Source organism: Anabrus simplex, chromosome 1 (assembly GCF_040414725.1).
Source record: "Anabrus simplex isolate iqAnaSimp1 chromosome 1, ASM4041472v1, whole genome shotgun sequence".
Taxonomy (NCBI): Eukaryota; Metazoa; Arthropoda; class Insecta; order Orthoptera; family Tettigoniidae; genus Anabrus; species Anabrus simplex.
Window position 1 is genome coordinate 898,389,713 of NC_090265.1, and position 23,430 is coordinate 898,413,142.

The 23,430-nt window shown below is 38.0% G+C and overlaps 1 protein-coding gene across 1 annotated transcript in view; it reads left to right on the plus strand.

Moving 5' to 3' along the window:
• LOC136857726 (arginine/serine-rich protein PNISR) overlaps nt 1–13,915 on the plus strand; it is a 248,435-nt gene extending 234,520 nt beyond the window's left edge. The window contains exon 13 of the mRNA XM_067136603.2: nt 13,161–13,915. The gene's annotated coding sequence lies outside the window, so the exon portion shown is untranslated. The remainder of the gene's footprint in view (nt 1–13,160) is intronic.
• Nucleotides 13,916–23,430: the final 9,515 nt, after the last annotated feature.

A 23,430-nucleotide genomic window follows, 5' to 3' on the forward strand; every position in this document is an offset into this window, starting at 1 on the left:
AGGAAATCTTCCTGGGGACTTCGTGAACAACTGAATGTATTGAATAGGAGGATACATTAAATTTTTCCTTTGTAAAGTGAAAACCGTTAATACGGAATGATTCTATATCTTGCAACACACTCAGAATGTTAAGCCTTGGATCTATGGGAGTAACGGAGACCCACTCCTATTTGACAAGTGAAGGATTCCTCGGAAACAACTTGGCAAACAAAATGGAATCCGATGAGGAGCTATCATTTTTAATGGGGCATATGGAAGAAAGAAAGTAGAAAGTAAGTCAGCAAACAGGATGCGTCTGGATGAGTTAGGAGTTAATTATATTCAGGTAAGGGGAGATAGCGAGGAGGAGATAGGAGATTATAAAGTGTACTTGACGGATGTTAAAAAGGGATGGGCAGAGTGGGGAGTAGCACTGTTTATTAGGAATACTGTTGTATGCAACATAGTTTCTGTTAGTCACATAAATGGTCTAATGATGTGGGTAGTTTGGCAGTTGGAGGAATTAGGACGAGAATTGTCTCAGTGTACTCACCATGTGAGGGTGCAGATGAGGGTGAAGTTTACAAGTTTTACAAAGCATCGAGTGACATCGTAGTTAGGGTCAACGGCAAGGATAGGATAGTGCTAAGGAGCGATTTCAGTGCAAGAGTTGGAAATCGACGTGAAGGATATGAAATGGTAATCAGTAAATGTGGGGAAGATAATAGGAACGGGAAGCATTTATTGGACTTATCTGCTAGTATGCAATTAACAGTTACAAATATATTCTTCTAGCATAAGGCTGTTCACTGCTACACGTGCGAGGTTAGGGGCACCAGATTCATAATAAGACTACCTCATAACAGACTAATTCAGGAAATCTGTTGGGAATGTGTGGGTATTCCGGGGATTTTTTTATGATACAGACCACTATTTGATCTGTAGTGAACTAAGCATCTCTAGGCCTAGGCCGGAGAAAGTGTCTAGTGACAGATAAGGGTAGAGAATCTATAGGACAAGAAGTACATGAATATGATTACTGAAAGTTCCAAATAAATGAGAGTAGGAAGGTTCAAGATATAGAAAGAGAATGGGTGACATACAGAGGTGCTGTATTAGAAACAGCAAGGGAATGCTTGGGAACAATTGCATGAAAAGATGGGGCGAAAAGCGAATATCGTGGTGGAATGATGAAGTGAGGACGGCTTGTAAACGTAAAAGGAAGATGTATCAGAATTGGCTCCAAACAAGAACTGATACAGACAGAGAATTGTATATAGATGAAGGGAACTGAATGAAACAAATAACCGTTGCATCCAAGAAGTCGTGGGAAGATTTTGGTAATAACCTGGAAAGGCTAGGTCAAGCAGCAGGAAAACATTTCTGAATAGTAAAGAATCTAAGAAAGGGAGGGGAAATGAGAAATGAATAGTGTTTTGGGTAAATCAGGTAAACTGATAGTAGATACCATGGAATCATTGGACAGGTGGAAGGAATATTAAGGAAATCTTTCTGGGGACTTCGTGAACAACCAAGGTCATGGGGAGGAAGACAGTGTTGTTGGTGAAATTATGCTTGAGGTAGTGGATAGGATGGTAAATAAACTCCATTGTTATAAACCAGCAGGAATGGATGAAAGAAGACCTGAAATGGTTAAATGTAGTGGGAGGGGTTAAAATTGCTTCGTAATGTAATAATCACATCCTCCCTTCCAAAATACCAGTGAACACCTTGCACAGTACACTGATCAATGAAATATATCGATAGTTGTTGCAAACCTTCCTGTTTCCTTGCTTTTCAATTGGTGTAATTACTGCTTTTGTACAATCACAAGGTATCTTACTAGCATTCCATGCTAATCTTATTACATTCCACCACGATATACGCTTTTCCCCCATCTTTACATGCAATTGTCCCCAAGCATTCCCGTGCTGTTTCTAATACAGCACCTCTGTATGCCACCTATTCTCTTTCTATATCCTGAACTTTCCTACTGTCTATTATTTGAAACTTTTCAGTAATCATATTCATGTATTTCTCATCCTGTAGATTCTCTACTCTTATTTGTCTCCAGGCAGTTTTCACTTTCTCTGTCCTAGGCCTAAAGATACTTAATTCACTACGGATCAGATAGTGGTCTGTATCATCACAAAGTCCCCGGAATACCCGCACATTCCTAACAGATTTCTTGAATTCAAAGTCTTACGAGGTACGCTATTATGAATCTGGTGCCCCTACCCTCCCATGTGTAGCAGTGAACAACCTTATGCTTGAAGATTGTATTCGTAACTGTTAATTCCATACTAGCAGAGAAGTCCAATAAATGCTTCCCATTCCTATTATCTTTCCCACATTTGATGGAATCACTGTCAGATGGGACCAGTGTCACAAAGAATCTAATAGAAGTTCTCCTAAAGCATCAGAAAAGTGTCCTTTAAATCATACACCATATATAATAGCTCACCTGAGTGTTACTGGGCATCCTCAGCAAAATGTCGGAATGGCTGAACAGCTGTTTTTATGTCGCACTGCCCAAGCATTAGAAATATATTATACATAATGATCATGAGCGAAATATTGAACTAACAAATCATGTATTCAGTGTTTTGAAGTCAAGTGTTCTTAACTACAAAAATGCTGAGGTTTGTGGTTATGGCCTGAACCATCAAAGTCAACAGAACATCTTAAGACGATTTTTAGACATTTGCTAGAGTATGCAGCTGGGTAAAAGAATCAGTCTCCTCCCATTCCAGAAAGGATTTTTATTTTCCATCAACTCTCTTATTGTATTCTTTGGAGAGGTGAAAATTACTGGAGCAAGATACTTTTTGGCTTTTAGACTGAATCAAGACTGACTGGAGAATTCTTTTTCTAGAGTTCAAGGTCTCTGTATATTTTAAAACAATCCCACTCTTTTCAAAGTGAAGAATAGAATGCACCTCTTAATACTAACTGGAAATACGAACTGCTGCGGACAGAATTCAGCCTTCTACCTTTTCTGATTCTGTTACATTTGGGGAAGAAACTGAAGAATTCCAGAATTTCCTTTCTAGCAAACTTGCATCGAAGTGACTGAAAAGTCATCCCCTGGTTTCAGTTAGAAATACTTTACAGGCTACGTTGCCTTCAAGTGGAAATTAATTGACAGTTCATTGGGAACACAAAGAAATAATCATAGTCTTGAAGCAAAACTATCCTCTGAACAAGACTGGTTCACAGTTATTTCTCACTTTTCCTGATGTGTCATGTGGACAGCCTTGTGACATCCAGATCCGTCTCGTATGATGATGATGATGATGATGATGATGAAAAATATTAAAGATTTTTTTAAACATTTTCTTTCTGTTACGATTATTAATCATAAACATGCCGGACTAAGGCTTACGAGGCTGGCACATTTTCTCTACGAAAAGTATTTAATATATTTTTCTGAATTATGAAAGGGCCGATGACCTAGCTGTTAGGACCCTTTAAATATCAAACGAATTATGAAAAATATGAATGATTTTAAAATATGTTTGAAATCACAAAAGTAAATCTTTCTAGTTGGAAAAGAGGAAAAACCTATAAATATCACTTTGCATACAACAGTTAATGGAAGAGAATGTTGCAGCCTGCATGATATGATCTTCCTGATGATGTCACAATCCGCTGACCAATGGCAACACACATTCCTGGAATTGCCTATCTATTGAGTATCGGTATTCTAAGTTCCTTGCTTTAGCGCATTAACGTGTGCAGGTACCCCGCTCGGTACAGACAAGCTATCAATACTTAGTTGTATTCTGAACAACTTGAATGAGTTCATGTTATTACAGCTGAAACAGCTGAAAGATTCCCTGCATTGATAAATCACAAGAGAGTACCATTGCAGCAGGACAACAAAAGTACACACACACAGCTTAAACTACCAAAGTAAAAATCCAGGAACTGAGTAAAATAGAATTACCACAATTTCGGACTTTGCCCCTTCTAATTACCATTTGTTCAGATCCATTGCTCACAAGGAAGAAACTTTTAGAACATCAAAGAAGTTAAAGGTGGCATCCACAAATTTCTTGCATCGAAAATAGACTGATATAATCGTGGAATCATGGCACTGGCAGAGAGATGCCTCAAGGCCATGGAATCAAACTGCCTTTACTTTGAGGACTAGCTGTGTTGTATATAAAATAAGAGTTTTAATTTAAAAAGAATTGATTGTATCCAGAGTAAGAAGGAAATGCCGTTTTAATTTTCCATCATCGTCTATGTATGTACGCACGAGAAAATTGCTCAGCAGAATTTAATTCGAATGTGCATATAAAGTTGGTGAATAAGTGAAATGAAAATCCACAGCCTGTTTCCAGTCATTCGACCAGGTCAGTAATGTAATGAATGAAGCCCCTTCTAGCGGCAAGGATAGGAACTGTGCCGGCTGCCGAAGCCTGTCGCACTCCTGGGACAATGATTAATGATTGACATGGAGTGTGTTGCTGGAATGAAAGATGACAGGGAAAACCGGAGTACCCAGAGAAAAACCTGTCCCGTCTCTGCTTTGTCCAGCCACGGAGGCTAAAGTTGGTGAATAAGTCTAGGCTATGAATAAGTTTATCTACACGGGGTGGATGGGTAGTTTAGGCAAAGGCCTAAAATGTAATTCTCAATTATCTATGTTATTAGTGGTCCTATTGATAAATAAAGCATAACTATAATAGAGAATACAATTTCTGATCATTTGTCTAGTACGGTTTTACCATTCAAGCCATGATAACGTAGATATCCATTGATTTAAAGGCTCATAAGGCAAGTTATCACAGAATAAGAGAAGGCAACACAAGCGTCTTTAAAAACATTTGGATTTTTAGTTAAGAAAAAGAAAGAATCATTTGTTATCTCTGAAAGTATGAAGGAGTTTCTTGTTGAAACATTCGGGACGTTATTTCCAAATGATGTAAAGTCATTCAAGCCGTGAAAATGTACAGTTGTCTACTGCTACAAATGTGTGCTGGTTAGAATTTTCATTGATGTATGTTTAAGTCAAACAGGAATTAAGTGTTGCTTTTGTGTTCTTTTTGGCTGTGTACTAATCTTCAAATAGAACTATGTTCAGTTGTGTGTATATATTCGTATTTTTCATCATGTTCGACTTGTAGGGAAATTGTTTGGCTCAAGGCTATTAACACAATTGTGCGGAAGACATGCATCGGGTACTATGCACCATTTCATCCCAGTAAGATATGAAATGGGAGAACCTATGATCGGTGGCAACAGGTGATGTTCATAGCATTACGGGAGATTTAAGGGACTGGTACACCATATTTGAGATCAAAATAGTAATGTTGCATTTTGTCACAGTGTTGTGAAATGAAAGATCTGTGTGCATGGCACAAAGTTCCTCAAGGTAGTCTCGGAAAATTGTGTGTGTTAATGATCTCTCACATAAACAGTTAACCATATGAATGATTGTACTCATTACATCAGACAACTTCAGAACCAATTTGCTGCACAGTGCGGTTTGGTGAATTACACAGTTCATCAAATGAATAATTATTATCTTATAATGCTTTAGCTGCAGATGACCGAAGAAAGGTCAGAGGAAGCTAATGTGTCATTTTGGTTCTCTCTTGATAGAGATCCATACCCTGACTTGTGCAAGTTTTCCAAATATACGTAGGTGGTTTGAAAAGTTCTCGGAATGTACTAGAATTAAGTATCTTACCTTGGTGGAACTGCTTTTATTTTTCAACATAGTCTCCCTGTAGACTAATGCATTTGGTCCAGCGATGTTCCAATGCCTTGATCCCATCTCGAAAATGAGATTCCTCCAGGCCTGCAAAATACCTCTCCAATTCGGCTGTCAGTTCTTCCCTTGTAGAAAATCTCCGTCCACCGAGAAAAATTTTCAGCTTGGGGAATAGATGAAAGTCTGATGGTGCCAAATCAGATGAATAAGGTGGATGTGGCAACAATTCGTACCCCAGTTCATGAAGTTTTTTTTGCCATGGCAATAACACTTGTGTGCGGCGGAGCGTTGTCGTGATGAAAGATGACCTTTTTCCTTGCCAAACCAGGCCTTGTTTCGTGTATCTTTTCCTGTAGTTGGTCTAGGAGGTTTGCATAGTATTGCCCCGTAATTGTTTGGCCAGTAGGAAGATAATCTATCAGCAGAATGCTTTTTTGCATCCCAGAAATCTGAGGCCATGACCTTTCCAGCCGAACGCACTGCCTTTGCTTTCTTTGGTGGTGGTGAACCAGCATGTTCCCACTGCTTTGACTGCTGTTTTGTCTCTGGGGTATAGTAGTGGACCCAAGTTTCATCTGTAATCACAAACGGGCGCAAAAAATCTTGTTGGTTGCACTGAAAATGGGCCAGACTTTGTTCGGACATTTCCAATCTGGTGCGTTTATTGTCCAACGTCAAGAGCCGCAGCACCCATCTTACGGATAATTTTTTCACACCCAATTCTTCGATTAAAATATAATATACCCGTTCAGAAGACATCCCTACAGCTTCAGCAATCTCCCGCACTTTCAGTCGACGATCCTCCTTGACCATTTTATGCACTTTTACGATAAATTCTGGGGTTGTAACACTTTTTGGCCGTCCACTACGCGGATTATCATCCAAGCTCTCCCGACCAAATTTAAACTCGCTGGTCCACTTGGCAACAGTTGAAAATGAAGGAGCAGAGTCCCCCAGTGTGTTCTGAAAGTCAGCATGAATTTCCTTTGCTTTCATACCTTTCTTTACAAAGTATTTAATCACTGCTCGAATCTCAGTTTTTTCCATTGTCACAAATCACTACGTGGGAACAACAACAAAGAGTCGTCACTACCACACTCCAGCAGCTAGAGCACTGACGCGCCACGTGTTCACTTACAAAGGATATGTGATTATTGCGCGGGAACCTCGTTGCTCTAGCACTGACATCTAGCGGTGATTCCGAAAACTTTTCAAAACATCCTCGTATGCTAAGAATGTTTGGGTCAACATTTTCAAAAGTATGTTTTCTGATATAAATTTAATGAAAAATAATTTTGGATCCAGAATTACTAATTGACACTTAAGGGACTGCTTAGGAATTACTGGAACTTTGTGTGCATTCCAAACTTTCAAAAGATTTCATAAAACAAGTCATGCCGCATCTCTCGCTAATAAGATTGAATGGGTGAATTTTATATTTCAAACGTGCATATTATAATTGAATTTAAAATATCATTGATCTAAACTTTTATTTGTATGTGATTGGATTGTATGTAAATACTCCAGTAGTCGAAATTTAAAAATTCATGGAAATACAGCGCAAACGTTGTTTTTTTTTACAAGTTGCTTCACGTTCGTTGCACCGACACAAATAGGTCTTATGGTGACGATGGGATAAGAAAGGGCTAGGAGTGGAAAGAAAGCAGCCATGGCATTAATTAAGGTACAGCCCCATCATTTGCCTAGTGTGAAAATGGAAAACCACCTTCAGGGCTGCCAAAGGTGGGGTTCAAGCCCACTATCTCCCAAATGCAAGCACACAACTGCGCGCCGCGGCCCTAATCGAATGGCCACCTCGCTTGGTACAGTGCTAACTGATACTAATATACACCGTATTTACTTTTTTTGTGTACTCATATACAGAGTAACCAGTCACCATAAGCAATACCAGCACTTGCCTCAAATATTTGGACCCCAGAGCCCCTTTATTGCAATATTACCATCAACCCAGACCCCAGGGCAAAATAATTTAAGACCCTTGCTATATATTGTAAGGAGAGTTGCTATAGATATCATTCCGGCAATGTTTTAAAGGCTTTGTACATCTGTCTGTATTTTTTTAATATTAACCCGTTACTTGGCTTTCATTTATACTGGAAGGAAGAGATGAAATCAAGATCAGCAGTAATGAAAGATAAATAATACTAGCTGAAACCTGTCGAGACATGACAGTCAATGAGGTAAATAGGCCTTGGAAGATTTCCTTATATATGATACTCCTTCTACTTGTACTTTGTTTTTTACCATTTTCTTTACACACCGACACAGATAGGTCTATAGTTTAAAAATAATGAAGGTATTTATTAAACCACCTGTTCAATACTTTACATCCTCTTATAAGTGGTTACATAAATATATTAATTCTTAATATTTTTGGGACGGCATCTTCATTCTAAAATACAACCTTATAAAGTTACACATAGTAATAAAAGAGAAGCTAAAAGATTAGCCTTGTAGCTTAATTACTAAAAATTGGTACTCTTAATGTGAATAATACATTGATACATTAAAACATGTTATTGGAGCATTGGATATGGTAATTCTAAAGTTAATGAGTCTGAGACTAAAACTTCTTATAAAATTATATGGTTCATAAAATTGGTTCAAAAAAAAATTGGCTGTTATTTCACCTAATGTGATATTGCATATATTGCCAACAAATTAAAGGCGTTAACACAAGCACACAAAAGTATGTCTTGCAAACGTGTTCAGGGCCGCTGTTAATGTCATAAACATGAAGATATAAATAATGAGGAAACAGAAGTGTCAGTTGATTATCGTAGAAAATGTCCCGAAAATATTAAGTATTAATATATTTATGTAACCACTTATAAGTGGATGTAAAGTATTGAACAGGTGTTTTATTTAATACCTTCATTGCTTTTCAACTATAACAGTTTTCAATATGGATCAATAATGAGGTTTATAACTTGTAACAGATAGGTCTTACGGCGACGATGGGATAGGAAATGGCTAGAAGTTGGGAGGAAAGCTTGAGGCCTTAATTAAGATACAGCCCAGCATTTGCCTGGTGTGAAAATGGGAAACCACGGAAAACCATCTTCAGGGCTACCGACAGTGGGTTTCAAACCCACTATCTCCTGAATGCAAGCTGGTAGCTATGTGACCCAAACCACGCACCCACTTGCTTGCTGCATTCGTTGTACTATTACCTTTTGGCACTATTGCCACTTTAAAATATTGCTGTCTTGACATTGCAACATTTAGGTGGTCATGGCTGAAAACTGGCTGCGGTAAATAGAGACCTTCATGTTCCTTAAGATTTATTGATCATGATAGAAAATGTCAAGCGAATTAGAAATTGATGCCTCTTGAAAGAAAATGGAAGTATTTTATTGGATATTGTTAAGTCAGTTCAAGGGATTAGAGCTCTCAGTCCAGCTTTATCTCCACTTATTATTTCCAAATCTAAACAATGTTTGTACATACTCCTTACAATTAGGCCAAAATCTGGTTCCGTTTAGGAGGCGTTGGGAAACTTTCAGATTTGTAGGGAGCATAACTGTGGCTCCAATCTTTAGAATAAGAATATGTGGAGACAAACAATCAATTCAAGAATTGTGTAGGATATCGAAGTAGCTAGCTTTCGTCTTCAGTGTTAATATGTAGAGCTTAGTGTGTGGCTTTGAAGCCCAGTGGCTTTCAAATTAATTAAGAATGATAGCTTTTGAGAAAATGTCATCTTTCACCGAAGGGAACGTTTTGCTGTAAATTTCAATCACAGTATCATCATGTGCGTGAATTCTGGCTAGTAGTTCAATAACATTTGATCCATCACCATCTACAGAGGGGTAGTCACCGTTACAGATTTCTTGCAAAAAAAAAAAAAAGCCATTTTTTGTTTTATTTCTCACATATTTTTACGTAAGAAGGGCCAAAGAGGAGAGTAGTTATTATAGTTATGAGCAAATAATTGTTTGGTGATAAGCTTGTGGCAAAACCTTATGAAATCTCCCCCAAGAACAATAATTTTTCCTACCAGAAAGAATGGAATGTCATTACCTGTGATATTATTTTTTTTTTTGCGCTAGTGGCTTTACGTAGCACCGACTCAGATAGGTCTTATGGCGACTATATGATATATATTAGAAGACGATTCACACACATTAATAAACGACTATTTGCCATTCAGGCTTTTTTTCCATTTTGAGCCGAGCTAATCGATTATCGTCAGCTGCTTTGGAAATTAATTTTAATCCAGACAACGAATTTTGAATGTAATATGCACTGTTGAACCGCTAGACAGCAAAACAGTGGCTATTCCTGTCCATGTTACTGATATAACATGAAGCCCAAATTGAAGCACTTTTGTATTGTATATATGTCCAACCCTTGTCTCGTTCCTCTACAGTGTCGGGTATGAAGTGAGGTGAATCTCCATAGCAAGTTTTTATGACCGGATACCCTTCCTGACATAAACCTCATCAGAGGAGTTAATGAGATGAAATGAGTGATGTGATATAGATGGAAGGGAGAGGGTGAAACCCGGTGCCAGCACATAGCCTACTCCTGTCAAATGACTCCAAGGGGTCTGCTCAAGACTTTACGTCCCCATCCAACGGATGAACCACTATTAACAGCGCCATATGCCCTCACTCAATAGGAGCACTGCAGAGAGGTTTGGAATTTAATCCAGGCTTCTGGCACACAATCAAGTTTTTAGAAATTGTATACCACCACCTCCCCTACCCTGCCAGCCGACATTCTACTGGTGAACTTGTTTTCAACCAACAGGATACAAACCGACTAACCCTGGTGTAAGACTGTATAGACTTCATCGCCTTAACGATCATGGCCACCAGGCAGGCTAGAAGCACTTTGGTATATCCAAAATGTTTCTAGTGCCCCCAAGACCATTGAAGAAAAATAGATTCTTGAAATTTGTTTTGTTTTGTTGAAGCACGTCAATGATTACATTAATTATTAGAAGTTGTTCTTGATTTGTTGCGAGTACCATGTCAGCCAAATAAAAAATATGCTCTATTGGTGGAAAAATATCTAATTCCCTCCATGGGAACTTAGAATTTCTACATTAGTATGACACGGAGGATCGACTCCAATAACGGACCATTTATATTGGGATCGACTCATTTCGCTAACTACTGGAATGGAAGAAGTTCACAGCCTAAATGTTAATATTACACCATTACAAAGGTTTAAATTTCTGCGAAATCACTCAAGCTAACAAATGTAGGGGGAGATGACACGGAGAAGGAAACATAATTTATCCAAAATCACTTCACGCTAGCAAATATAGGGGGAGCTACAAAGAGCCAGTAAAATTGCGCTGAATAGCTTCTTCTGGACTAACCCACTCTCTGCAATACGAACACAGACTGGAACAGCTGACCAGGAAGTGTGTCCAACTGGACATGCGTGCTTGCCGCCTTCCACCTCCCCTCTCCCACATCGTATGTCTCCCGTCATGCACATGGCCGGCAATGGACTGGCATGTGGCCATACTGACAAGTAGTTTCGCCGATCAGAATGCTACATTTTTCTTTAATAATATAAGAATATAAGGCAAAAAATGTTTATGCTTTGAAGACATTCTGCAAATCTAAAGGTCAAGAGCTTTCGTCGGAATGCTTTATGATGTCAGTCGGTACAGCCATTCTCTCAAACTCACAATCACAAAAATCTGCCTAGTGTTGTAAATATATAGACGAAACTGCAAAGGGCCACAGAGAGCAAGGAAGCAAGTACATCACGACAGGCCGCTGATGGTGAGGCATGCCCACATAAGTGTCTCAGAATATTGGGAACAATATGCGCGTTGGACAAAAATGTAATCGTGAACATGCTAAATGATTGTTCTGTCAGTGACAAGTACTACAGCTAGTAGTTAATGAAACTGACGACGATTATGAGACATGTTTTATTCAGATTCCTTCTGTTCATCTTTTTCTTTTATGTTCACTGTTGCTTGAATCTGATGAGACTTATTTGTTAGTTGTTTAGTCCATGACAAGGCAGTTGTGTGGGAGGAGCTGACTTTTCACTTAAATGGAATGTGCATGTGTTCAGAATATTGTTTTAGGATGAAGCTCATTATCTGATAAACTGTGAACTGAATATTGTTATACCTAAGACACAGGTGTTTTTTTCAGCAAGAAGAAAAGAGCAAAAAAGATTGACTATAAAGTACATACAATTGAAATACTGTAGTATGGGTGGTGTACAGGTACATGAAATACTAATGCATATCTGGGAACAGCCATGTGTAAAAATGGGAAAATTCACATACATCCTGTAGGAAAAAGAAAATTTAATGGTCTCAGCTAGGCTAAGTTGCAGACCTGAAGTAAAGCCATCTATGTGGTGTGCCTGCCAATTGCTGCTGTCTAGCAACAAAAGTAAAATTCTATTGCAAAATTTTGATTTTGTCAAGTAGCAACAATGACAGTGTGTGCCAAAAGTTTTGACTGCCCTTTAAACGTAACCACCTCAGCAGGGATCAAACCCTGGAACTTAGGATTATGATTCTGAAACTTTACCGTTGATCTGGTATCCAGAAGAAATTGTGTAATCAGAAAGGGAAGACCATCAAGAAAGGTTTAAAAACATTATGCAAATAAGGAACACTGTATTGAAAAGAATAGATTCAAACAAATAATTGGAGGGATGAAAAGAATTGTATACTTGATTATGAAGTTCATGATTTTACTTCTACAGTTCAAATATATTGTATAATGTTGAACATGAAGAGTATAAATAGACGAGAAAGTATCACTTCATTGTGTATTGCTTTTATTTAAATTTGTTGTGAACTTTTGTGATTTCTAGTGGGAGTGAAAAAAGAACCCCCATGAGAGTTGCAGTTATTGAAGTTGAAACAAAGAACATTTTCTGTTTTCCCACTTCCTAGCGAGGTCATGAGTGTGAATTGTGTCGCACATTGTGGACAACTGGATGCCTTTCCTGATACCAACCCTTCGTTTCCATGGTGTTTGGCAGTGTTTTGTTGAAATGAAGAGGCGTGTATGAAAAATAACCCCAGCCAGAGGAGTTAACCACATGTGGCTAAAATCCCTGACCCAGCCAGGAATCAAACTCAGAACTCTGAACCAAAGACTGTAATGCTGACCATTCATCTCAGGAGCCAAACTAAGTTGAGAGCAAAATGGTTTATTATGATTTGATACTAATTATTTTCATATCCTTTTTGAATCAGTTTGGCAGGACATACCCTCTTTATCCTTGAGAGTATTCCATTGTACTTGGATTTGAATGTATTACAATGACTACCTGTTCTCATCCTGTTCATATGTCTTATTGTTATCAATCATATCTGCTCCTTAGTATCTTTTGTTTTGATCACTCCCAGTATTGCTGTAGATAAGGCATTTTGTTTTTTACAACCTTATACATCAGTTTAGCCTTTTCCTTGGGAATATCTGTCTCTCTGTTTCAGCTGGCCGTTCCAAGAAGATGCATGACACTTAAAGATTGACAACACTCTTGGTATTCTCAAGATAGAAATAAACATCTGTTTTGATTAATTTTGTTGAGTTAATAGTGTAATATGTATGTGTTTGACTGGAGTATGAATGTGTGTGAAATGATATAATCATACAGAGAATTCATGTACAATATTGCAGGCATGCACTGATTGTCAATCAGGTGATATAGGAAGATTCACATGTAAGTCACATTATGTTCTCAGATATTACCATGTTTATCTGACAGTGGAAGTAGTGCGAATGAATAGTGCCTTTTATACCTCATTTTAATATTGGCTATCGCATTATCCAACATTTCTCTATATTCCAAAACTGCTTCAAGTGAGTCAGACCACATGTTCTATGAATGTGTTGATTTTCAAGTAACATTTTTTTTGTTTAATAATATGTTTCCTGGGTAAAATCTCATAGCACAATGTTTGGAAGTTTCTTCTCCTATTTTATATGTAGTTTGGTGCAGTAAATTGCTATAACATTTCATTATTATTTGAGTATACTAAATTTGTTAACATTTAGATCAGATAAAAATATAGAACAAAATTAAAATTTTAAGACAAGGGCTGATAGAAGTATTGTATAGATTTTTGTTAGCAATATATTACTTTTTTATTTCACTTGTAAAATTTGTTTTCCTTTGCGGAAATTCAATCCTCCTTTACAATCAAAATAAAGTTCACCTCATTTCTATTAATTCTAAGCTGACTAATGGTTGGAAAATACTCAAGAATTCTCTTTCTTAACATCACTCATACTTCAGGTATGTATGGACCAAAACTAGTCTGATTATTTTCCAAACAAAAGTATTGCATTAGGGACACCATCCACTTGAAGACCAAATGTAAATATTTGAAATTTAAAAAATTATTAAATATTGCTCTTTTTCTCTGTACTTACCATAATTACATTCTGGGTTTAGCTTCATCGTTGGACTGAGTTAAGAATCCTTTCTCTTCTTCATTTAACCCAATCAGTGCTAAACCCTGTGTATTTATTTTTCTGTCCAGAGCCTACTTTACCAGTGCCATGATAGTACAGGAAGCACCACCATATCTTTTGTAATGGTGCTGTCAGATACAAAAACAAAATATACCCTATTGTTTCTGCTTAGTATGGATAACCTTGTATTTGCTAATAGTAAAATATCCTGTGGTAGATCCATGTACAACATCAAATATTACTGAGCACAATACCATTGATGCCTTATTGAGAATGAAACTGGGTAATTTTCAAAGGCTTGGACTTTATGATCATTAGATTTTAGCTGCTGGAAATGACAAATAATATGAGAGGCACATCTTGTATAAGTAAGAGATCTGATAGAGCTAAATTTACATTATCCACTATGTATCTCCAAAAATATACAGAAGGCTGTACGGTAGGGTGACTAGACATTAATGAGATTGTCCCTTTCTTTACTCTAGTGCTTGTCCCATTGTCCCCATGTTTTAATTTTCTTTAGCAATAAAGCATTTAGCATACATTCCATAGGAAAAATACAAGAATGGGGGTATAACTAGGCTGAAATAGATTTGCAGCCTTCTACATCTTACTAGGCTGGTAAAAGAATATCTTAAATAATGTTCCATTTAACATATTTCTTCATTTTGTTTAAAAAAAAAAAAATTATTTAATTTGTTGTAAAATTACGTGTCTAGCCTTATTATTTTATCTTCTTCTTCTTGAGGCACCTTCTCCAAGCGGAGGTTGGCGGTCCACATAGCTAGCCCCGAACGTGATGTTGCAGTATGGAAAGCATCTTCTGAAGTGCAGTTTTGCCATCTTCGGATGTCCTTCAATTTGAACTTTGTTGTCATACTCTTTGATCTTTCCAAAATTGCCGGGGTTTCTAGTCATAGCAGCGTTCAAAGCATCCCCCCCCCCCCCCGGTGATCCGAATAGGGGAATAGAAACTCCGGATAATAATTTTACGTTACACAGAGCCATGCCATATGAACTTAAAGGGGTATCCTTCAGGATCTTTAATGCAGTGGTTTCCCGTTGCCTTCCGCATCCTAATGCCGTTGACCAGTTGTAGGTTCTTCCACCTTTTGGGATCATTTCCAGTCCCATGGACAATAGAGTGCCCTAATCTCTACCCGCTCATCCACCCTCAAGGAGACTGTTGGCACTTGGTAGATGTAACTTGCCACTGACCTAAGGAAATTATCAAAATATTCAAGGAAAGTGCCTCATATTTTTCTGATTTTAGATCCAGTCACCCTCTAATACATGGTTATACAATGAGGCATTGGAGCGTTAAAAGTAGTGATGGGCAGTCTGAGACAGATCTTGAAATTTCTCAAGACTAGTGCAATGACTTATCACTCACAAGAGGTGCCGAGAGATCTCAAGAGCGTCGTCTCTGAATCGTGCAGTAAACAGCATGTAGTAGGTAGGCCTATGGATAGGTGGAGCTGAATATTGTTTGTACCAAGTACACAAGTAGTCAACCACAGGCCTTCATCATTCCATAAAAATGTCTCGATGAGTGACTAGGCTGCTCAGTTCTAGTGTGAGTTTACTAATAAACAATATTACATAATTTACAAAGTATACGTATTGTGACAGTGTATACAGACAGCAGTAATACTCTTATTCAAGATTACCCAGTAAACCAGTGATTTATGTCTTAAAATTCTTGGGCTATAGACAATGTATTAATTATGTTATGACTAGAGGTTGTGTTTCATGGTATTAACAATATCTGTGATTTGTGTTTTAAACCATGCATGGTACTTAGTTTGTCCTCAGTTCTTCATATCCGGTACATGTTGTTTTGTTTTTTGTGGTGGTGAGGTCTGTCGTAGCTAAAGTCTGAAGTTCATCATGTTAATTTTGAACCTCTACCTCTGCTTGTTCTTCAGCTGTAGAAATAGTAATGTCTCATTTTGCAAAGCATTTCCTGATTGTGGCTTTGCAGACTTCGTTCCAGGCTGCCTTTGTCCACAAAACTGCATCACCACCATTGATCTTTTTCTAAGTCTTCATTAAATCAAAAGCTAGGTCTGGTTTATCCATGTGTGCCACTAACGACCATAAAACTCTCTTGTGATAGCCTAATTTGAATGCTTGAATGATTCTTTGATCCAATGGCTGAAGATAAGTGGTATTGGCTGGAAGGAACAACAGTTTTACATTTGAACGCAGTATTTCTGGATGACATGTAGCACTATCTAGCATCAAGATCATGTTACGGTTCCTGGTCTTCATCTTGGAATTCAAAGCTAGGAGCCAATTATTGAATACTGCTGATGTCATCCATGCCTTTTTATTTGCATGCCATTCAACACCTAGAACATGTTTTTAAAGCGCCTGGGTCCCAAGGATTTACCAATTATCAGAGGAATTTCCTTTTCACCAAGTGCATTACAACAAAACATAATGGTGATTCATTTTGACTCTTGCAACTTTCGTATGGCAAATTTAATGACTTCTTCAGGATCGCCCTAAAGAACAGACCAGTTTCGTCAACATTCAAAATGTCTTTCAGTTTGTAACTCTTCAAGATGTCTGTTAACCTATCTTTCCAATCTGCTACTTTAATCACAGACACATCACCACCTCCTCCTTAGACTATTTTGAAAGTAACGTTATGTTTTCTAAAACAATCTAGCCACCTAGATTATTTGCGATTTCTCGCGCTTTATCTTGTAACATCGGCCCACTCACACACAGTTTTCTTCGCTCGAGCACACTTGAACTACTCATATACCTCAACGTTCACTTCTGAAAACCTGACTCCTGCTTTCTTTTCAGTCCTCAATTCCTATTTTGCTCCCAGTCCTTTAAAATTTAATTCCTGTTCTTCACAATAGTGTTTGAGTTTTCCCACGTTTGAATTTTTGGCAAGCTTTCTCACTGAAAGTCCTTTGGCACTTTCTATAATCACAATTCTTCTTGTCTTGAGATCTAAACACGCTCGTCCCTTGTTACTCATGTTTACTTGACGATTGAAATGCTACGGTATTTCTGTCTAATTAGTGCATGTACTGTAAGTCTTTTCCTTTAGGTCGATGACCTAGATGTTAGGCCGTTTGTAACAACAAGCATCAGTCTTTTCCTTCTCAGTTTGGCTACCTGACCTCGACCTTATCAGCGACAATCTGAGTTATCAAGAGAATGATGCAAGCAGAGTAGAAAATCCCCGGGTAACTTGTAAGTAAACAATCACTGGCTGCATTCCTGGGCAGTTAGAATTCTCGGAATATACTCCAGAGTTAAAACGCATGACAACCATTACAACAGGTTTGGAAAGAGAAATGTAAAGGAATTAACTTCACGGCTACTACAGCATTCCTATGTAGCCTACATTTCATTCTCTCTCTCTCCCTGGACTCAAAATAGTACAAACATTCAAAAGGGATTTCTGTATGTCTGCAGAATGGTTTTAAAAGAAAGGATGACATGGTTCGGTGTAAAAAAACGTGTCCTGCAACGTGCGAAGTGACTGCTTAACATAAGTGGGTGGGATAGATGGTGATGTCCACTGTCCGGACTTCGAGGTGTCCGCGTAAATGAGGTTAATTTAACACTTGTCTTATGTAAAATAAAATCGGTTCCGAGGAAAAATGTCTATTGAGGGAGGTGTTCACTGAATAAGGGTGTCCTTTAGAGCAGGTTCAACTGTACCAATTACCAAGCTTCGGGCATTGTTTACGCGCGTAATTACTGGGATGTGGCTCAGTTCACCTCGCAGGAGTATTGATCTTGAGATCCGTGACATCAGTCTCAAACGAGATCATTGCCCATCCCTAGTTAATAGCAGTGTCTTAAAGCCATCACTCTAAAAATGTGTGTCGTAAATTCATCCAACATATTCTCCCAGTGCTTCCCTTCTATGGCTTTTAAAGCAGCTGCCTTATATCTTTTGTTTTCCTATAATTTTTCTTTCTCCTTGTCCCAGGGATTGAAATCAGATATCTTGCATAGTCCTTGTGCAGGATTTATTTCTTATCATAATATCCACTATGCTGAAGTGTATTCTGTTTTAACCCCTCAGCGTCGCAGCCATTTAAAGAGCTTCCTACCCCGCGGCCAGATGAAATTTCAAGTACGCGAGACTGAAATACATTGATTCACTTAAAGTGTTACTACAAGTGTAAGAGTAGCCCGCATTCACGAAATTTGGAATTCCTTATGACAGAACTAAGTACATGCAGATAATTATGTAATTGTTTCATATTTCCTTAGTAATGTAGTTCCGTGTTATAGAGTTCAAAGCACTCTTCGAGACAGAGTCCCATGTCACACTCCTGTCAGCAGTACACTGACGTCTTCTTTTCGTCGTGTTTTGAACACACGATACAACGTATCTGAGGTTTGGATTTCTCACTCTTGGGTGCTAATTTCCTGATAAAATGTCTTTCCTGCAACCTTGGAACTGTATTATCTGATGCGCGCCGGCCTTGAATATTTCTTTCCCCACCCGAGTGAGCGCATTTTGTAAACAAACCTTTCATCAGCTGAACCCGATAAGGTAATTGCTCAATATTTGTCTCTGATCTGTGTGAATATTATTAGAGAATTTACGTATCATAATTCACTGCTGAAAACTTCCCTTTGATCTGTATAATTATCTATAATCTCCTACACGAAATTTCCAAGTACCGTTTCCTCCTCATCGTCACTGTCACTACTACTTCCGACTAAACTTTCATCTGAATTATACAATATTTCAAGCACGTTACTGTCAGTCAAACGAAGGCTGAGCGCGGTGCGTGACACGGACTGATGAAGCTGCAGCTTGACCGAAAGCAGCAGGACGAAACTGAATGAGGGGAATAACATTTATGACAAAACAAATCAACTCGATACATATTTCAGATGAAAGTTCGAGACATCGTCTTTCAAGCGAGATATATATACCATGAACAACTGGCTCTCGTATCGTATGACAGAAAGCAGCACTTGCTGATGCCTACACAGAGCGCTCGTGGAGAGTTACGAAAATATTACGAGCTGAGAAATAAAGACAAATATAATAAATAAACCGCACTCCCGATGTACAAATAGAGCAAAGAATATCACGTGAAAAGACAAACTTCTCAGATCATTTCTTTATTTTATTCTGTGGGAAAGAATGAAGCAAACAGACTTTTAAAAAAAGCAGAGAATGGTGCTCAGACTTACCTGACAGATACTTAACCTCGTAAAAACAACTACATTATAACGATTTTCAATTCTTATTTACAACACTGATAAACCCGAAAATGTCTTCTTGGAAACAAAACAATTTGCACATCAATAACTTCAAAACTCTTCGCGCTATAGCCGTAAATGTGAAACCATGTAAGGGTCTATACGACGTATAGAGGTCGGCGGCTACGGAAGAAAAGAGGGTCTATACAACGTATAGAGGTCGGCGCTGAGGGGTTAATTCAATACTGTTGAAAAGTATGTATTATTTTGCTAATTGATGATAGAGTCAATAGCTTATCCACTGAACACTTGCACTTTTGGAGATAAATTTCCCACACAGTACAGTATTTTTTCCTCCCCTCATTGTTCCAGGTTTTGTAATAAGTCTCCACAAAGCTGTGGTAATGTGTCTTAGTGTGTTTTTTAAAAGACTATTTTTTAAATAAACCTTTATATCGTACACGAGTTACTGTTGAGTGTCCCCAACAGGTACATTAAGCTCGTTGAAATTGATTGGACGCAGGTTCTGACTTCTCCTTGTAAAATCTATAAGCAACTGTTGCACTGGAGACACTGATAGGTATCAATCTCTTGAAAACTCTAACCTATTTTCAATATCTTCTAGTACCTTGTTCATTATGGCTTTGGCAATAAGAAATCTTTCTTCTGACAACTCTAAAAAGTCGTTTTTTCTTAGCATGGGTCGTCCTTTGCCTTCTTCAGTATGTACGCATTGCATTAGAATCAGGGGATCCATCAATTTTTTGGAAATAAGTAAAATGTGTTCACCTTTTAGTGTTCAGGGAACGTTTGAGCAAATGTATTAGTGTTGAACGTGAGTAACATTTGTAACTCGAACAAATAAATTCTGTATTTTACAAAACTATGCCTCCATTTTGAAATTTTAACAGCTGTTAAGAGGTTTAACACAGGGCTGCTGCCATGTTATTTTAACACAAGTATTAACAATTTGAGAGCAATTCTTGATGAGATGACCATTTTGTTAAATTGTGTGTTAAATCTCCTTAACAGCAGTGTTAACACTTAACATTCGTTGAAGAAACCAGGCCTATTTGAAATAAAACTCTATAATCACAACAACAGAAACTTGATTTATATTGTGCTCGATACAATCAGTTTTATTTTCTTAAATTCAAAGAAAACTGACATGTTATAATTTTTGTGTTACAGTCTACCAATTTACAGGGTTTAAGCATACCCTCAAGCTACAGTTTACAATTCCTTGGAAACTAATGTCAATTTTCATAAGAATTAATGTCTGTCTTTAAAACATCACAGTCTTCAGTTATACTACATTGGCCTCACTATGGATAATTTCCATGCCAATAAGCACAGAAATGAAGTAATTTTCATATTATATACCAGGGGGGACCCAAAAATAACTGGACATGGTTTTTAAAAATACAGAATTTATTTGTTCCAAGTTACAAATGTTAGTCACCTTCAAAGTACTCTCCATTAACACTGATACATTTGCTCAAACATTTTTTCCACTGCACGAAACACCTTTCGTGCTCATCCTTTCGGATGCCTTGTAGCGCTGCCTTCAATTCCCTTTTCACCTCTGGGATGTCGGCAAAATGTTTCCCTTTGTTTCAGCTCCCTTTTCATCCGGGGAAATGAAAAGAAATCACAAGGTGCGAGATCTGGTGAGTATGGTGGGTGAGGGAGTGGTGTCTTGCAGTTTTTTACCAAAAAATCATGCACCGAAATGGCTGTGAGAGCTGGAGCATTGTGATGCTGGAAGAACCGGTCCCTACTCTGCCACAGATCGAGCCGTTTCAACCAAACTCTCTCACGCAACTGTCTCTAAACACTCAGTTATACTCTAAGTGAACAATACCATGAATGTCAAAAAAAAAATCAACATTGTCTTCACAACCAATTTTGACCTGCCAGGCCTTGTCCGGGTGAGGAGAGTTGGGTGCCATCCGCTGCGATGACCGTTCATACCCGTGACATCATCATTCATCCCCAATGATGATTTTGTCAAAACAATTCTCATCCACTTCCAAGCAGTCCAACAAGTCACGGCAAGTAGCCGTCTTTTTATCAGGAGTCAACAAGCGGGTGATGAATTTTGCTACGATTTGTCCCATTTGCAAATCTTCGGCTACAATATGTTGCACTGAGCTCCACGCTAGACCTAATCGTTCAGCAATTCATCAGTAGTAGTAATCCTTTGCACACAAGTGCATGAATTTTTTTCCATGTTCAATGTCTTCATTCGACACGTCTCCGCAGTTGAATCGCAAATACTGCAAACGTTCAAGTTCTTTACAAGGCTGTAGGCAGCGTATCAGCTGCGTCTGATGCACATTTACTGAGCAGAAAACAACATTTCAACACCTCACGCTGTTCTTAAGTATCAGCCATTTCACAAAAGCTCAAAAATCAGAGGTCAAAAAACATGTTGCAAAGGTAAATAAATATGTATTTGTGAAGGTAGATTGTATCATTATCATTCCAGAAGCAAGCAAGATGGGAACTAGAATGTATTGGAGCTGTGTGAAAAGAGATATTTACGATGCCATATTTTGATAAAGATGCTGATTCCCATAGGGAACCTGAAATATTTGTTCCGAATGAGTAACCAGGAATGAGTTAGCTGGAAAATGTATAATGTACTATAACAGACCAGCTATATTGATGCCATGTGTGTTACAATTGATGTTCAAGGAGCAATAACTGTATATAAAGTTGGGCATCATGAACATGAAACTTTCCCCTTAAAATCCAATTTAGAGAGATTGTTGCAGGTATAAAATGAAGGGCATAGAATCATCCAAATGAACCACCATCAGCAGTAATTTGTGAAGAAATTCAAAGTGAAGCTTCATAAGCACTTCTTTTGAGAGACAAGCAGTACTGTGCATGGTGAATAGACAACAGAACAAGCAGTTCCTTCGGTTTGATTCAGGATTTGAAGACATCAACAGGATATTAACATTTGCAAGCAGTGATTCACTACTTTGTCTTAGTAGATGCAATGTGATTCTTGGAGACAGAACCTTTAAAAGCATTCGATCTACATTCTACTATATATACACACTTTACACGGACTTGTCTTCAACCATGTATTCCCGCTCATATGCTGCTTTTTTGTATGCAAAAATCAAGAAACCTATAACAGAATGTGTCAGGAAGTAATAAATTTGTGTAAGTACAGAAAATGAATTTGAATCCTTATACAATAATGAGTCGAAGGGATGGCAGAGCGATGAAAATAAGTGGAATTGCAGGGAGAATTGTTCAGATTACTTCAATTGTTTGTCCTTCAAGTAAATAACGATGCGTGAATTTATTAAATAACAAGCTTCCTATAATATAGGCCACTAGAATGGTAATTATTAATAAAATGAAGAGTGTATGATGAGTTAAATGCAATGAATGCAGCCAGACAGAATTTCTATAATGCTGAAATAAAATGTTGTCTTTTTAACTTCTGTCAGGTCATCTGGCATCACGTTGTTCAGCTGGGATTGAAAGCTGCTGACAATGATATGGAAAATGATGTTACCATGTATGGAAAACAGTAACATTGTTAACACTGATGCTTTCACAGCCCGTACTTAGACATAATATGGGCTTTTGGGCAATGCTGTGTCAAGAAAACAAGGTGAAACTCTTTGTTTTGCAAAGAGCTTTGCTCTGCATCTTCAGAAGAAAATCTTGACTGCCCACGAGGAAGTCTTCTACAATAATGAAGGTTTGAATTTAAGAATGCTTTACCATTGAAGAAGTGAACTGGTATGCTCATTTGTCACCAGGTGGCTCGCTGTATGCTGGCACAGCGCTCCAAGCAGGAGCTGACGATGATAAGCTACAGTTACGTTCTATCACACCGTGTATGCTTGAGAAGTATCAGAGAGGACATCAAACGAATAAGGGACAAATGTGGTAGAAGAAAATGGAAACTAATAAAATAAAAATAAATGCAACAAAAGACACCAGGATAGAACAGCACAGAGCTGAAGAATGGAAAGAAAGTATGTGGAAAAAACCAGAGGATGATAATGATGTGAGACATGGGGGGGCATAACCAGTGCACACACATTATGA